At 33.4% G+C, this 12,456-nt stretch overlaps 1 long non-coding RNA gene across 1 annotated transcript; it reads left to right on the top strand.

Annotated features, from left to right (window-relative positions):
- Window positions 1–9,990: 9,990 nt before the first annotated feature.
- Window positions 9,991–12,456, top strand: LOC129881530 (uncharacterized). The gene is made up of 3 exons (XR_008765606.1): window positions 9,991–10,193; window positions 10,792–10,840; window positions 12,103–12,456. It is a non-coding gene; the product is annotated as an uncharacterized LOC129881530 (long non-coding RNA).

Here is a 12,456-nt window from a genome sequence, read left to right on the forward strand (position 1 = left end):
AAGGTGCCACCATAACTTAAGGACAAGTTCTACAAAGTGGTAATTAGACCGGCTATGTTATATGGAGCAGAGTGTTGGCCACTTAAGGTCTCTCACGTTCAAAAGATGAAAGTAGCCGAGATGAGAATATTGAGATGGATGTATGGGCATACCAGGAGCGACAGGATTAGAAATGAGGCTATTCGAGACAAGGTAAGAATGGCCTCAGTGGAAGACAAGATGCGGAAAATGCGACTGAGATGGTTTGGACATATGAAGAGGAGAGACACAGATGCCCCAGTGCAGAGGTGTGAGAGGTTGGCCATGGATGGTTTCAGAAGAGGTAGGGGTAGGTCGAAGAAATATTAGGGAGAGGTGATTAGACAGGACATGGCGCAGTTACAGCTTAACGAGGACATGATCTTAGATAGGGGGGTATGTAGGACTCATATTAGGATAGAAGGCTAGTACATAGTCTCGTTATTCTTCCGTATTAGTAGGCGCATTAGCGCACTATAATTTCTTGTGCTCTGACTTCTGTTATTATCTCTCTATTACTTTTTGTACTTTGATTACTCTATTTTATCTGTGTTGCTTTCGTTATTTGCATTATTCGTTATTTGCTTTTCGATATCGCTTTGAACTTCTTAGCTTTATCTAACCTCTTTTTATGCTTCTTTTGAGCCGAGGTTCTCTCGGAAATAGCCGTCATATCTTGATAGGAGTAAGGTCTGCATACACTTTATCCTCCTCAGACCCCACGTTGTGGAATTTCACCGAGTTGATTTTTTTATATTATGTTGTTTGTAGTGATACTACTCTTGCTACGCCACTTGACATAGTCTAGTTGTAGGATCAGTGGTGTTTCTTAGGTGAATTAAGATGAAGATAATTCTCCAACAACTTCAACTATTCCTTCCTTATGGTTGGAGCTGTGTCATTGCTCTATTTATATTATCTATCTGTAGAAACTCTTATACTTGTTTAAACTAGTATCCTTGGGGGTATTAGAATGTTTCTTGTAATTATAAACCTTAGAATTTTGATAATTCAATTATGGTGTATTCCTGACTTTTAGGATTATTATTGGTATTTTGATAAACTTCCGCATGATTGTTTCATTTAGGGATTGAGGATTCTCCTACTTAGGTATTAGAATTGGTGCCTGCATGACCCAACGAATTGGATTGTGACAGATACTTATATACATTTCTTTAGTATTTATTGACATATTTTTAGCCAGTTTTGCAAAGAGAAGTCTAATATTGAAATTCTATAACAAATTATTTGTTTTACCATATATTTTAATAGGACGGTAAAATTCTCTTCATTATTTCATGCTCCATAGTATATATCCACTAATGACACTAATAAGTTTTACCATATATTTTAATAGGACGGTAAAATTCTCTTCATTATTTCATGCTCCATAGTATATATCCACTAATGACACTAATAATATAAGTACAATACATTTCTTTCATGTTCCCAACTAAAAGCCCAACGATTCCCTTGTAAGTTGCCCTTTGTGTTGCAATTTTCCTCCATCATCAAGCCTTTGTTTGTGTGGAAAAAATTGATTTGAGCTATTTAGTCCTAGGAAGATTTTAGTTGATGTTCATTAAATTCACCAGTGAAGAGCTTCGAAACTTAATTTTTTTAATTCAGCATGTCGCAAACATGAATAACATAGAAAATAGCTCATATCTAAAATTTGGGATTGTGCATAGGAGATTTGAATTGGATGTCCATTGAAATCCGCCTTTGAAGAGGTTCAAATGTCAAATTTTAAAAAGTTGACCTGCCACAAACGTGAATCATTTTGAATTAATAATACATCAAATGAATCAAAACATCGAAAGAAGCTCATATCTAAAATTTGGGATTGTTTAGAGGAAATTTGAACTGGTTGAGATTTGAAAATTCAGCTCATTGAGGAAGATGAACTGTTGTATCTATACATTGTTATACATTGTATAACAAATTAATTATTGTATAACAATAATTAAAATTATATATACATCTCTTATACACAAGTATACATCATATATACATTATTTACAATATAAATACATTATATATCCATGCGGCCATTTAGCTGATTCTGTTTAGGAGAAACTAAGTTTCATGCCCCATAAAAGCAAACCAATTACAAACATATATCCCCTTAAATTATGTCCCCCAAGTAATTATAGAAAATGCTCCTTTTCCTTGTTACTTCAGCTATTTGGCTCCTTTTAATTTTTTGCTTTTTATTTCTCTATTTTTTTTTATATTTCTTTGTTCATTTAGTTTTATTCAAATTATTTTATTCTTTTTTATTTTTACACCTACTATGATTTATACTCACTATTTATTTTCTATATTTTCTTTTTTTCTCGTTTAATTCTTTATTTCTTTATTTTTCTCTACTAGTTTTTTCTTGTTTCTTTTTTTATTTTTTATGCTTTTGTGTTCATTTATTTTCAAATTATTTTATTCTTTAATTTTTACACCATAATCTAATTCATACTCAATTTTTATTTTATATACTTCGTTTCTCCTTTTTATTTTTTCTTTTTCTTCTCATCTATTTTCTTTATTTTTTCCGCTTTTATTTTTCTCATTTCCCCCCATTTTCCCCTTTATTATTTCCTTTTATTATTTATTTTATTATTATTTTTAATGTCCGTTTCTTGTTTTCCTCCTTTCTTCTGATTAGTTTTTTATTCTTTATTATTTTTCTTTCTTTTTCATTCATTTTTTTCTCAAATCATAATATTATTTATTTTTCAACACAATTTAATTTCTTTTTTTATCATTCTATGTTTTATTTTTATTTTTATTTTTTATTTTAGTTAATTTTCTTTTCGTTTTTTTATTTTTTATTTTTTCATTTACTTCAGTCTATAATGATATTATCATAATATATCTATACACTTTCATGGTATCACTTGATGTATGTTTCAGTACTTTAGAGAGATCTCTATGATACCATCGCAATATATCTATATACTAACATGATATCATTGACATTTGTTTTAATCCGTAATGATACAACCACAGTATATCTATACATGGTCATGATATCATTGATGTGTACTTCAATTTTTCAGCGAACACCTCCATGACACCATCATATATTGACATGGTATCATTAAGTATTATTTCATGTAATCAATAACACTCCTCAGATCATGTATAATACCATCTCAATATGTGAATTGTAACACCCCAGAAATGTTTTCGCAAAAACTCAAATATTTATTTACGTGTGTGTAGACTCGAATCGAAGGACTTGTAGTTTTATATATAAGTTAGGATTAATTCCTAAGTATTTTAAGTGTGTTATATGTGCTTAGAGGGCATAAGGGATATCTAGCACCAAGTTGAGTCCAAAGAATTCCAATCGATTAAGTTTTCGGAGGAGTTAGTATAAGGGTCAACTTCAAATGACTATATCTCCTAGACTATAATGAATCGGGTGGCCCACGACCTACCAAATTAAAGATCTTTGAGTCTTGTTTCCAACGCCACCAAGATTGCAGTTTTTGAAGTTCAGAGTCAAAAGTTATGACCATTTTACTACAGATTAGTACTGCAGGAATTTCAGGTCTGGGCAACCACTGCAGGAAAATTAGGCTTGGCGCCCCAGTGGCGCGACGCGCCACTATAGCGCCAGAAAACAGCCTCAGTAGTTTGGTCCTTGGCACGACGCGCCACTATTAGATGTGCAGGGTTTTAAGCCAATTTTGGCTTGGTGCTACAGTGGCGCGACGCGCCACTATAGCGCCAGCAAGATTTTTGCCCAGTTTTTCAAATTTTTGAAGAGGGGCAACTTGGACTTTTTCCCTAATTATATATACCTTCACTTGGAACATTTTGGACCATATTTTTTTCAGATTTTTGCCTCTCCAAAGAAACCCTAACCTTCATCCCTCTTCTCTTCCAAACATCCCCAACAAGAAATTGCCTTCAAGAATTTTTAAGGTTCAAGCTTTCCATTGAAGACCCAACATCAAGGTTCCTTCAAAGTCTTCACCAATATATGTAAGGCTAACCTAAAATATGGATTGAGTTCTTCCATATGCCCATAGATGTGTTGGATAGGAGTTGTGAAAGAGTTGAACCTTCTAGGAAGGTTTTCTTGAAAGTTTTCCTAAACTATAGAATGTTTTTTTGATACTATTGGTTGATTGATGATTTTAATGACTTGAGTTACTAAATAGTTATCTTTCATATTATTGACTAAAAATGTATCTTTGTATATAGATTTATGGGTATTGACGATATTCTTGAGTTGAGTTTCGTTGAGAGTATGGATTTATGTTTTATTCACATGAACCCAAGATGAGATTTTTGTCATAAATGTCTTGAGGTTGAGATGAATGGTTTTGTGTATATGTGTATTGGTTGGAATTAAAAGAATGAATTGGATAGTTAAGAATGTCCTTTCGCTTCTATGAATTGAACATAGGACTAAAATGAAAATTGTGGAGTAGACGTTTGATATTGATTTGGATGATGATGTTGATAATGATGCGAATGATGATGTTTTGATGATGGTGTGAACGGTGATTATTTAATATATGTAGAATGATTGATGAAGAGATTATGTTGATGAGGAGGTTGTGTGATGAAATGGATTGGAGTCTAATGTGATCATGTGATGTGTGATTTACCTAATTTGATGTGGTTGGAGTCTTACGAATATTTTGAAAATAATATAATCTTTTGAGAAAGAGTTTTAAATAAATGTTTTGTGAATATTTTTGCATAAACTATTTACGCACTATTTTGAGTTTTAAAGGATGATTATTTTTATCTACGATTTAAAAAGAGTTTAAGCACGAGTTGAGTTTGAGAAGTCTTTTAATCATTTTTGAACATGAGTATTTGGAGTATAAATGAGTTGAGCATTATTTTTCTTTAAAAATGTAAATTTTGAGATTCGTATAGATTTTTAAAGAGAATAGTTTGATGATTGGAGATGAGTCGATTTGAAAAAGGGTCCAATAAGGCCAGATTTGATTGAGTTTTGAAAAGAGTCCAATGAGACTAAATGAGTTGATTTGAAAGAGTCCAACGAGGCTAAATGAGTATTTTAAATATTTTACTCACTTAATAGCTATGCGCGTATTGAGTCTTGGGAGGAGTATTGAGCACCGAATTGGGTAAGAGTATAGTCCATACTCGAATCTCATAAACTACGCCGCCAACGTAGGAAGGGATTGTACCGTGTCGGATGTTTCCCTTTTCATTGTCCTGAAATGATAGGACTTGATTGATTGACGGATCCATGATTGGTTTGAGTCGTTCATACCTTGGCAAGTATGAACAGACAGAGCAATGACGTGACTCGTTGTGCATCACCTCTATATAGGTGGTGGGATTGTTGTCGGTTAGAGAAACTCTCAAATTAAGTGTTTTGTGCATGATATGATTGGTTCGATTGAGATTGGTTGATGATTGAGTTGGGTTGTATAACATTACTAAGTTCTAAGTTGCATAATTGTTGATTTGAGTCCTTTGACTTGATTGTTGAGTTATTTGTTGAGTTGATTGTATAGTATTGAATTGGAATGGATTAAATGATATGTGACTAGATAGTGTATGATCGGATTGTACATGATGAGGAAGGGATCGAATTGTAAATGATTTGATTGAATTGTATTGTGCATGATTGGATTGGATTGTATGGTTTATGATTGGTCTTTGTCTAAAAATTGTATTCTTACTTTAAACTTATGACACCTTGATTGAGTCTCTCTTTTATTTTTATGATTTGAGGTATTTAAACCGACGTTATTCTTCCTTGAGGTATATTTCATTCTGCCATATTACATACTCGTACATTCCATGTACTGACGTCCATTTGGACCTGCATTGTTTCATGATGCAGAGACATGTTTAGGAGATCGTTAATAGGAGCATCATCGAGGATCTATACACACTCAACTTATTGGTGAGTCCTCCTCTATATTTGGAGGACACTGCTTATATTATTCTTGCGTCGAGTTAGCCCTTTGCATTTTGATTTGAGGTAGCCATGAACATGTCATTGGCACCAATCAGATATTAGTGATAGAGGCTTCATAGACTAGATAGTGATGGGTCGATTGAATATTTTATTTCCTTGAATTATTCTTATCAGACTATTTTAATGACAAAGATTGAAGTTTGATTTGTTGGCCCACGACCTTTCTTTCTTGAGCTAGATTGTCAATTTGGGGTTTGTACACCAAATATTATCTTTATTTTAAGTCTTCCGCTGATTGAATGAATGAACAGATGTGTGATCAGGCTATGTGGTTCGCTTGGGAGCCATAAAGGGTTCCTAAGTGCCGGTCACGTCTAGGGTACTCTCTCGGGGCGTGACATGAATATAGTGGTGTGGTTGCACTAATATTTCCTATCGTCATTCATTCACAATATACATTCATTAAAGATAGCAAAGCATATACTGCTATGGTATCACTAACACTACTAAAAAACTGTCAAAAAACGCCGCAAAAAAGCGACGGACTGCGTCGCTTTTTTTGTCAAACTCGACGGAAAAGCGACCCAGTCAGTTCCATCGCTTTTTTGCTCGATGCTTTTGAAGGAGCGACGGATAGGATCGTAAAAAGCGACGGACTGTGTCGCTCCTAATTTGTTTAATTAAAAAATATATATAAAAAAATAATGGACTCCATCTTTTTATTTTTTTAAAAAAGAAATTATTTAATAAAAAGCGATGGACATTTAGTCTCCGTCCGTCGCTTTATTTATCTGAAATTTTTTCAGAAAAGCAATGGATAGTGTCCTTTATTCCGTCGCTTTTCTGAAAAAATATAAAAACAAAAAACCAGAAAAACGACGGAATAAAGGACCCTGTCCATCGCTTTCTGGAAATATATAAAAAAAACCAGAAAAACGACGGACTAAAGAACCCTGTTCGTCACTTTTTCTGCAACAATTTTGACAGCAGAAACCTGCAGTTTCTACTTCCCACCTGCAATCAAAATTCAATTCAATTGTATTCAATTCAGTCCATTCAAACACAAATAACAACAAACAAAATTCGCAAAATACATAATAACAAACATAATTAAATATTTAAAATGAATAAAATCATAATTTAGAAAGATTTAAAGTATTTCAAAGTTAACAAAAAAAATTCAAAATATTCATAAACAATCATAGGGAACCCTAAGGACTATTTGTTATATATTCATCACTATCTTTGAAATCATTCGGAGTGGACGCTCTTGAATAACGGGATGGAGGCTGACGGACGAGGTTGAACACTTGTTCTTTAATTTGCTCAACTTGTTCATTCATACTTTTTTGATCGTCGATCCTTCTTTTCTCTGATTCTCCCAATGTGCGTGTAAGTTCTGCAATTTGTTGAGACATTGCAGCTATCTGAACCCCGTCAATGGCCTCGGCTTGACGCGATGATTCAATACCTTCTAAATCTAATTGGAGTCGTCGTACATTATTCTTAGAGCCCATTCCATATATTCAGCCCTTGTGGCTGCCTCCAACCACTTTTTCTGTTCAAATTTGAGTGGACTGTTCAGGCGTTAGCTGAACCAAATCTTCCATCTCACGTACGTGCCGCTCATAATCTTGTTGCATATTAGAAAATAAAAGTTATAATCAAACACTCTCTCTCTCTCTCTCTATATATATATATATATATATATATATATATATTAAAAATAAAACTTAGAATCAAAATATATTATAATATATCTTAAATAACTTACATAAGCTCGTTCGGCCCTTTCCTCCACCCACTCATCCGGATCCGACTCATTAGTCTTTTTCTTCACATGAGTCTTTTTAAAGACTTCATGACGATAGGGAGTGCGTCCCAATTTTTTTTTCTATAAATAAAAATACAATTAATGAAATAATATTTTGTGAAATAATTTATTTTAAAAAATGAATTTAAACTTAAAATTTAGAAACCTTACCATCTCCCTCTGAATCGTACCAACACTCTTTGCACCTCCGGTGTGCAACGAGCCACCCTTTAGTTCAAGTTCATGACAACATAAAGTTCTAATTAATTAATTTTAAAGTCTAAGTTCTAGTTACTTTTAAAGCTTAAAGAATTCAAACATATAGAAACCTAAAAATTTCAAAGTTCCACTTCCAAAATTCCTAAAGTTTAAGTTCATGACTATGAATATGGTCTAACTCTAATTAGCTTAATTTGTTCATAAGTACTACAATTCAACAAGATTTCTAAAGTCAACAAAATTCAAGTTCAAAATTCTAAGTTCAAGTTTCAAAATTCAAGTTCTAAGGTCAAGTTATATATTATATTCAAGTATCGTAAAATTCAAGTATCTAAGTCCTAATTAGTTCCAAAGTCTAAAGTTCACAATTTATACAAACCAAAAAAATATTCTAAGTTCAAAAATCCTAAAGTCCAAGTTCATAACTTGAATATCTTCCAAACATCAAAAATCATTCAACCCAAAGTTTTTCTAACTTGAATATCTTCCAAACATAAAAAATCCTAAATTTTAATTTCTAATTAGTTCATGTTCTAACCGTAATTTTATCTTCAATAACACTTCAAGTCCAACTAACACAATACCCAATCCACAATCTAATTAAAAAAAAACCACAATTCAAACTAAGGCCCTAAAAATTTTATTCACATTCTCACTTCAAGAACTAACCAACTTAACATAACATTTGAATATCAACAACACTTAAATTCCAACTCCAAAAAATATGTAATTCACAATTTAATTCAAAAAAAAAATTCAACTCAAAGAAAAGACCTAAAATCTAATTTCTAACATTCACCAATTCAAAATCACATATACAAATTAACTATGTTAATAACATACATTAAACAAATTAAAGAAAATAAATTAACTAATAAATCAACAAATTAATATATATTTTTTTTCAAAATTAAAACCCTAAAACTAACTAACCTTATTAACAATACGGAGAGAGAGAGGTTGACGGTGGGGAGGGGCGGCGGCAAAAAAGGCGACGGGGGAGGGCGTGGCGGCAACAGCGGCGACCGATGGCGAGGGGGTGGGGGTGGAATTTTTAGAAAGAAGGGGGAGGGATTAGAGAGAGAGAGAGGGGGGGAGCAGAATGAGAAAAAAGTCGGGCTAGCTGTTTTGAAATATTGCAGATGGAGCGACGGACAGTGTCGCCCTGTCCGTCGCTTTTTTTTAAATAGTTGACCGCCTTTTGACCAAATAAGAGACAGACTGAGAGAGTCTGTTCGTCGCTTATTTTAAAAAAATAATAAATAAAATATAATAAAATACGACGGATGGAGACACAATATTTAAATTATATTTAATTATTTTCAATTAAAAGCGATGGACTCCGTCATTATTTTTATTTTATAATTAATTTTTAAATATATTTAAAAAATCCATCAAAAATAGCGACAGACATATAGTCCCTGTCCGTCGCTATTTATAAAAAAAATTAAATTATTTTTTATATAAAAAAAGCGACGGACTGCATCTCAAATTCCGTTGCTTTTTTGAGCGACGCAGTCCGTCGCTATTATTTTCGTCGTTTTTTATCAGTTTTTTAGTAGTGTAAGGTTTTCTATATTCATTCATGTACAACTAAGTCGTTCTTCAATGATATCAACACATTATATATATATATTGTTATATCCCGCATTTTGGTATTTTTGGATAATTTGAGACAAGGCCATATTTTTTTAAAACAAGGCCATATTTTTTTTGTTTAACACACAAGTTGCTTATGAAAATTATGAATTGGAAATATCAAGAATGGCTAGGGGGAAAAAATATGGACTTGATCACTACTTGGGCCTAGGTGGCCATCCATAGTGATGGCCTAAGCCCATATGGATTTTAAAAAAAAAGAAGAGAAAAAGGCCCAAAAGATGACGTATTAGTCATCTTATTTTTTTTTATTTTCTAGAAGCTTCAAAAAAAAAAAGAGAAAAAGAAGTGGATAAGTCCAAAGATGACTTAGTAGTCATCTTATTTTCCATTCCTAGAACTTTCAAGAAAGTTGGAGAAAGAAAGAAGGGAAAAAAAATTAAGAGAGGAAAAATTGGCATAGCTAGGAATTTCATCCCTTGAAATCTTGTTTCAAAAAGTATTTCTTCTAGTATTCCAAGCAAGTTGAAGGCCCTAATCAACATAGAGTGATTGTTGGAACAAGAAGACTATTCATTCTTGCAAGGCACAATTCTAGCCAAGTTGAAAAACTAAGTGGAAAAGGTAAGGTTTCAATCTTCTTTATATGTTATGGATGGTTGGTATATGTTGTAGAGTGAAGAAATGGATGAAAAATTCATGAAAATATGCATGTAGTTGTGTGGACAAATATGAGGGTGGTTTGACAAGTTATGGTGAATTAATTCTATTTAGTGTTTTAGTTGTTGTTATGGATTCTATGTTGCTAATAAAAGCTTAAGGATCCTTATAAAGTTGTAGTAGTTGGAGACTTGTTTTAGAAGTTTGTAAATTTAATATAATATTCTTGCATACATGGAAGCTAATATTGTTAGTATGATGTGGTTAATGTGTAAATTATTGGGTTGTGGTAATTGAAATTGAAAGAAGGGATTAGATTGTTATTGTTCTTATTGGAATTGGAAGGTCTTGGAGAAAGTAGTATATTAATTTGGTATGATTGTGGTAAATTGACCGAGTTGAAATCTCGGATTGTTGTTGATAAAATTGGCCGAGTTAGATTCTCAGGGATGGTGTATTTACAGGGGAAGTGCTGTCGAAATTTCGGTAGACAAAATGTTAGTTTAGAATGAGGTTCTTGGATACCTATGGCTAATGTTGGCATTCATTAATCTTGTTATAGATTTTGGAAAGGCCAAGAGTTAAGTGGGGTGACTAAGGAAGCGGACAAGGTATGTAAAGCTAACCGTTCCTTCTTTTGGCATGTCTTTGGCATAAGTAGGTAAGGCTTACCCTTTTCTTTCAAGGCATGATTCCGATGTTATGGTTTCATAAGTGCTTCCATATATCCTTTGTTTTTAAAAGCTAGGTGTCAATGGTCCCAAGGAAATGACTACTTTTTCCTATAACCCGTCAATGTTTTCCAAAATGTCTATAGTTTCCCAAAACAAAGGTTTACAGTATTACAAGCTTTTATGACAATGACGATGGATATGTTTTACAACGACATTGATGATGTCGAGGATGAGAATATGTCTATGATAAGAACGGCTTCATGTATGCAATGTTTACTCTTCTTTCTCTTGGCATGTTTTGACATAAGTATATAGAGCTACTCTTTCTTTTGGCATGAGTTTTATGAAACAAGTATATGTCATTTTGTACAATTTCAAGAAAGTCCTATTCGTAGAGCCACTAGGATGACCAATTTTCTTGAGTTTACAAAGGATATTTTCACATATATGATTTCAAAATTTTTATTTTGATATAATTCATGAAAATTTTTAAAAGGTACTTGACATGACTCTTATCTCGATTTTGAATCATAACTCATTCCGATTATTCTACGAGTCTTGAAAATTGGTCCTATGCGCATATGTATACGATTTGGCGTCTTACGAGACTGTGACCTTATTCTACGTTCTCTTAAAATTATCCTTCGCTGATAATCTCATCTTATAATGATTGTTCCTTCAAGGTGAGACAAAGCGATCATGGTTAGTCTATAATACAATCGGAGGTTACCGACCTTCCGTCACTCCGATAGATACATGACTTTCGTTGAGCTCTCCTGCATGCTGTCTATATGTATATGTATATGTATATGTATATGGGGGATATGTGGAGGTGTATATGTGGCGCTATAGACGCATTCCCACCTGATCAGTTGGAGTAATTTCCATCCCGAACACGGGATGCCCGGATGCGGGACATATGTGGGCGAGCCGACGTTGTTCGGTGATATGACTTTTATTTTCTATGTATATGAAAAAAAAAATGTTTTAAAGGAAAGACAAGCATGCATAGCATCTGGCCTAAAAGGGCACTCATATGTACATGTTACTCTCTTATCTCACTATATGTTCTATGATTCTATGATATGGTTGTTCATACCTTATGTTCTTTGTTATGCTGATTTTCATGCCTTACATACTCAGTACATTACTCGTACTGACCCCCTTTTTCTCTGGTGGCTGCGTTTCATGCCGCGCAGGTACACCCAGATGAGAAAAAGCTATTGTAGAAGATGTTCCAGCAGGGTTAGCAACTCCACTTGTTCCTGGAGTGCGGCCGAGTCAGAGTATATGCGATATGATGTTTCGTTCAAAGTTAGAGACTTTGCAGACAGAGTCGTGCGTATAGAGTGTCAGCTTTGTAAGCGGCGTCACCAGCCGATATGTTATCATGTCGTATGTCACGAGTTTTATGGGATGATAGATTTCGAAAAAATAATAATTTGGGAAGCTTAGTTATGTTTTTTTTTATTTCTTATTGATGTAAAAGTCTAAGGAGATTAAGTATGTACTATGAAACAGCGGGTTCGCTCGGCTTCAAGCATGGGGTCGGT

This window comes from Solanum dulcamara, chromosome 3, assembly GCF_947179165.1.
Source record: "Solanum dulcamara chromosome 3, daSolDulc1.2, whole genome shotgun sequence".
Lineage (NCBI taxonomy): Eukaryota > Viridiplantae > Streptophyta > Magnoliopsida > Solanales > Solanaceae > Solanum > Solanum dulcamara.